Source organism: Charadrius vociferus, unplaced genomic scaffold (assembly GCF_000708025.1).
Source record: "Charadrius vociferus isolate BGI_N301 unplaced genomic scaffold, ASM70802v2 scaffold221, whole genome shotgun sequence".
Taxonomy (NCBI): domain Eukaryota; kingdom Metazoa; phylum Chordata; class Aves; order Charadriiformes; family Charadriidae; genus Charadrius; species Charadrius vociferus.
The window spans coordinates 282,437-288,740 of NW_009647019.1; the positions used below are offsets into that span (position 1 = coordinate 282,437).

At 37.2% G+C, this 6,304-nt stretch overlaps 1 protein-coding gene across 1 annotated transcript in view; it reads left to right on the plus strand.

Moving 5' to 3' along the window:
* PCDH9 (protocadherin 9) overlaps positions 1-6,304 on the plus strand; it is a 697,290-nt gene that overhangs the window by 49,580 nt on the left and 641,406 nt on the right. The window lies entirely within an intron of this gene.

Genomic DNA, 6,304 nt, shown 5'->3' on the forward strand with positions numbered 1-6,304 from the left:
CTTTTCAAATTATTTTGCTTTCCAATACTTAAGGTGCTGAAAAGAGAACAAGTAGATGTGCTGGGTTTATTCTTTTGCATGAATCAACATTACAGTGAGGGATATCCCCAGTGTTCAGACTGAAGCAAAAAAGAAAAAAGTCCTTCCTAACAGTAGCACTTATCGGTCTTGAAAATCATAGGTGATTCTTCCTGCTGTGTTTACTGTGAAGAGATCAAGGAAGGAGATTGCATGACATTTCAGCCTTGCTTAGATTTTGGATAGAAATTCAGCACTGCCATTTGTCAGGAATGGACCCACAGTGTTTGCAGAGCCAGATCAAACGACAGTCACTGTTAAACCCATGTTTAAAATTGCATCTGTATAATACCTGAAATTAATTTATGAACCTGGAAGGAAAGTGGTAGTGCACTTGAGGACCACAACTCCAGAGCAACATGCCAGTTTTAAAGATGACTGTCTCCAGAAAGGTTTATCTCAGCAGGCTGACTTCTCTACTTGAAAATAAAAGTATCATAGAAAGGTAGCACAGTGATTTATGAAATATCACAGGAACTGAATCTCAGATCTCAGAAATCTCCACATAACCTCTGCATGTCTACAGCTATCCCTGAAGTCATGATGCTGAATCCTAAAGAGCTGGGAAAGAAAGCGAGCTTTTGTCAGAAGTAGAGCCTTTGCAGTTCTTCAGGAAGGAAGCTTTTGTTCAGCTCTGTGCAGTGAGTTGCAGCTCAGCAGAACTTTTTGTACGTTTTTTTTTGGCTGACATTGGACTGCAGCTGTGATACAGATACCTTTTCAATGGATCTTTGCTGAACAAAATGAAAGGTTGAGACAGGGCAAATATTTTTATGAGGTCCTCAGGGGAAATAGGATCCCGAGAGCAAAAGGAGTGATGATCATAAATTCACATAGTAATCTGACATTCACAGTTCACCTGAAATCTGAACTTTAAACTAAAGGACATATAGGTCACATTTAGTACATGGAGTGTCACGACCGCAGCATTTCTCTTCTTTCCTTATTACTTCCACTACAGTGTACCATGTACACAGCAATCTGAGTGAATCATAGCTCCTTAGAGAGTCAGATTCCTATGAAATAGCCTCACTTCTCTTAAATCGTATGAGAATGAATTCTTCTGCCAGCAGACCACCAGCTCTATAATGTCATTCATACACAGAGACTTACATGAAGGAGTGATCTGGAAGTCTGAACTGGGTATGTATCAGCCACAGTAAAATGCACTGTGTGTCCTTCCCATTGTGTCATTTGACACTGAAACATCTACTACTTCTTCTGATGCTCAGAATACACATGAATGCATAAAGAAATGCTTTTTGTGTCAATGTGTACATTTAATGTATATTTGTAGATATACATACATTTCTGATAGAATTTGACATTGTAGCTACGCTTTAAGAAAGAATGGAAATTAGCTATGTGAAATGGAAAAATCATCACATTATATAAACTATAAACTTAGAAATACCTGACACATTTTCAGAAGAATAAAGTTGTATGAATATTTTAAACTTGCAGAAACTTCTCTCACTTTACTGAATAGTGTTGGCTGATGACAGGCATCCAATACAGTTTGGGACAAATTAATTCTCTGGGGGTGAAAATTATCTGTCTAAATGGTAAGAAAGTTTTCTTTCTTAAAACTGATTGCTTTACTTATTCAGTTTCGTAGAGCAAGTCTTTATTGTGCAAATTGCATGCAAGTTGTTTGTTCTGCCCTTTTTTATGCCACAAAGTTTTCTCTTGTTTTGTTTTTGTTTTTGTTTTTGTTTTTTTTTTATCAGAAAAGACTTTTTCTAAAGAACAAAAAAACCCCAAACAATAAGAAAAGTAATTCTCCATTTAATCTGTTGCACCATAGTAGAGTAGTTTCTCTTGAGTTGAACTTTTAGTTCAGGCTGAAAAAGTAAACCTTCCTTCATTTAAGAAAGCCATTTCAATTTTTAGAACATACAATGTGATAAATAGTTTTACATCTCAATCCATATCCATCTAAGCATTGCAGGGTGTCTTTCCTTCAAGTGTGGATGATATTTTTTATATTTTAATGGCAAATATGTTAGAAATACATAGGTTCAATGGCCCGTGCTTTGTCCAGAGCCAGTGACTTACACAAATATTTTTTCCAGATCTCTCCAGGGATCCCTCAGCAAGAAGGATGGCAGGGCTAAGCATCCTATCCGGAACACAGTTGTTAGCCTCTTCATTCTGACTGCTTTGCTCCTGGGCATCGTAGTCCTTGTAAACAGATGTTTGCAAACTTTGAGATGAATGTGACTGAAAAAAAATTCCCTTTCTTCTCTGTGTAATAAATACCTGAAATTCCTAGTAACAGAATGTTTTCTTTCTCTGTAGGCCTAGCAGACCACTGGTGTAATAGGTTCTTGATTACTTACGAAAAAAGGGAACTTTCATCCTCTTTAGTTTTTTCTTTAAAAATTGTTTAAAAGACAGTTTTTTGGTTTGTGATGACAGGAAGAATATACCATATTTTTCAAAGGAGTCTCACTGGAACTCTAAAACTTTCTGATGTCAATTGATTTAAAAAAAACTCCAGCCAGTTCTCTGTTTATCTTGTACAACATATAGAAGAAACATCTTATAGCATCATTCATACTGTCATACCTGTATCCAGTGCACCATCCACATAACTCTTTAGCATGAGAATTTGATGGCCAGAATTCTTGGATGAAAAGCAGTAGCTATTTGACTCCTGCTTTCTCTCTCAGACATTCTCCAGATAATGTAGTATCTGTTAGTTGACATCATCCTAAAAATGTACCTTGGATGGAGTGGTTTATTTTTAAAGTGATAGTTTCCTGTACAGTCTGCTCCATCCTGGATCCAGTTCAGTACGGAGAGAGGTAATTTAGCATTCTGTAGACTGATTTGATAAGATGGCATGGGTTGGCTCCTGTGAAGTCAAAATTAGTGCAGTGTCTGCAAATACTAGCACCTGGGAACAATGGCCTTGCAGTGATCTCATGCCTTGTGAATTAGGAATTTCCCCATTATAGAACTCTCCAAAGCACACTCATCTGTCTATGGCAGGGGGGTTGGAACTCTATGATCTTCAAGGTCCTTTCCAACCTAAACCATTCTATGATTCTATGATCTTCCAGTCCTCTCCCCAAAAACCCAAGCCTCCAAAGACACTACCCTGCCACCAAGACAATAGTTGTGTTTCCAAGAGGGACGCAGTGGCATCATGCCATTGCATGTCTGTGGATAAGAGGTCACATCTACTGCTCTGGAGTGTCACTGTGAGGTCTCCATTTCCTAAGAGGGAAAAACTGTCCTACAAAACACCCAGGTTCTTTATGTCCCCTGTTCAGCCTAGAAAGGAAGGAGAATGATGGCAACAAAGCCGACTCTCTTGAAGTCTGACAAGATCTGTCGTCCTCACTGGTTGATGAAGGGAAGAGAATACACACAGCTATGTGACTAACTGTGGTTATGAAAGATCTAAAAGATCTTTCTCTGTAGATTTTTCTGCTATCCAGTGGGTATTAGAAACAGTTGTTCGCAGTGCTTTTCCTTATGCAGCAGCAAAGCCATCACACATTTTATTTCCCAACAATTTTGGCTTGTGTCAAATCTGAAGCTGGCTCAGAAACAGCTTGTAAAAGAGAGAAAAGTAAGACTCTTAGCTCCAGTAAGTGCCTGAACACTCTTTTTCGTTAACTTGGCATGAGTATGATGGCATTTCAACTTGACATTGACATGAGCATTTCAATGGCTGGACAGTAAGCTCCCTGATAAATCCATTGTCTGACTAGGAAACAAGCCCATGTTACAGGGCAGCCTCTTTATAGCAATTATAGTAAAAATTAACCTTTCAGAAGTTAAGGTTCTGTTTGAGGGGCCAGAACAAGGAGTGAAAGCAAGGATTAATTTCCCAGCAACAGCCTAAGCTGTTTCTTTTTCAAATGAAAATAAAACTCAGACAGGATTTTATGAGAGGTATTTAGATGCTCATGAAAATATCAGTCTTTTAATTTTCCTAATTAAGCTCTGCTTCCAGATATGACCACAAAAAAAGAGTCTTACATGTGGAAACAACCCTTTCCACATGGGAAATTTGGGAAATTTGAAGCAAAATAAAGAAGAAACCCACCCAGAAAATAATATTTTTTTAGACGATGACAAGCTTGTAGTTTTAGAAATAGACTTTGACAAGAGTTGCCTCATTATGCTTGGTATCTTTTGGCACACAGTTTGAATATAATACTCTTTCTGACTACACTGCATAAAAACATAGCTTTGATATGGCTTAGGATGTCTGTTCTGTGGTTCTCTGTATATTTCTTAGTTTTGCATTAGTTGCCATTGTGGTTTTTTTTCCAAAATGTACATGCAACTGTTTTCATCTATTTGCACTTCTTCCTGTGCTTTGTTTCCTTCCCTTTGGTTATAACCATTTTATATCAGCCTTCTGAATCTATGTTACTATACTAGAGCAGTGCCATAAAGTGCTATAATCTAGAAGTTAAGTAGAGGCATTATGTATTGAAATGATTCCTAACTCATATATTCCACGTTAAGAAAAATCTGGGGGAATAAAATTTATGTCATGGCTTGAAACTAATGTGTGAAAGTCTTGCCCAACACTGTCAGACAGTAAGTGATATCCACAGCGAGAGTCCATCATATTTAGTTTATTGGTTTGCAGTCCTTTCAGTTTTTGTTTTTGTTTGGGTTTTGGTGTTTTGGTTTTTTTTCATTTGAAGGGCTATTATCAGTTGCTGTACATTCATCCACTTATTTAGGTTTCAGTCGTTTTCTCTCTGAATGTAAATCTTAAACCATTTATTAATCTAAAGATTAATCTGCTTTTAAAGAGTATTTCCCTCCCTGATCAAAAAAGCCTTATTTCTTGCTGCTTTAGGTGAATGCAAATTGTTTTGGTTTGTACGTGATGGCAGAGTAGGACTTCTGCCAGTTCCCTTGATTGTTTTAGAGAAATTCCAGATAGCTAGAAAGTAGTAGCTCTTTAATGCGTGTTTAGTATTGTAAGTCTCCTATTGATGGTGCATTAATAGCTGTCATCAGAAGTATCATATAAAAATGTTGGTGTCAGCAGTGCTATGCCTAATGGCAGTCTCCTTGTGAACAGGCTAAAGAGAGAAGTGAAAAAGGATAGATGATTGTTTTAGACCCTTGTCCTTTATTTAGAGGAAAAGAGGGGTGAAACTGTCACTTTAAATAATAGTTTTCTACTTTAGGAGATATTTTGTTAGTTATTCTCTCTTCATGTTATGCCAAAGTTGATTTTTGTGTATTGGAGACAATAAATGTAATGTGGGAGCCTGATACATATTCATAATTTTGCTCTAGGGCTAAAGTGCTTTCCTTGTAAATTCATCTCGCTACAGATATTGTGAGCACCAGAAGCAATTACTTCACCCCATCAGTTTGGTCTAAAAAAGAATACCATTAAACTCCTTGTTCTATATTTATTGTTCTAACAGGGAACAAGAAGAGCATTCTGCTGAGACACCAATGCAAGTACCAAAATTAGGATGCTTTTATTCAGTTATATTTGACAAAGCTGGACACCTTTTTCAATCTGTAGTGTAGTAAATTTATGTAGCTACCAAAAACAATTAATAGAGCTCTCCAGTGTTAAATTGTGGCAAAAAGGGAAGGCTAGGCAAATTTAGAAAAAGAACAGAATGCTCTCCATTTGCAAAGGAAGACATGAGACTCTTAGGAAAGAATGCAGATTTTTCAAGTTGGTGTTTCTGTTGTGTGTTAACACCTAGAAACAAGAATCCATTAAGTGAGTTCTGTACAAAATCAAAGGGACAGTGAAATACAGAAAAACGAGGAGTTATTTTATGGTAAAAGGCAATTACAAGTGAAAATTTAAAAAAGAAGAATGGATTAGCTTTTTAAGTGGGTAGCCAGGAGGCATTTCACCAAGCTTGATACACATACAGAGAGGCATTTGTTTGAAAGTGAATAGAAGACAGAAGCTGGACTCATGGGCTCAGCAGAGGCAGAGGTCAAACTCTCAGTATGGAAGAAAAAATGATGGAAAAGTGGAAGGTCAGCTCTGAATGTTCTTGAACATTAAAAAAATAATAATAATAATTTGTATGGCAAAGTAAATAATACAGATGAGACAACCTTTGGAAGGAACATAACTGAAGGAATATGATGAAAGCATAGAATCATAGAGTCATGGAATGGTTTAGGTTGGAAAGGAGCTTGAAGATCATTGAATTCCAAACCCCCTGCCATAGGCAGGGACACCTCCCACTAGACCAGGTTGCCC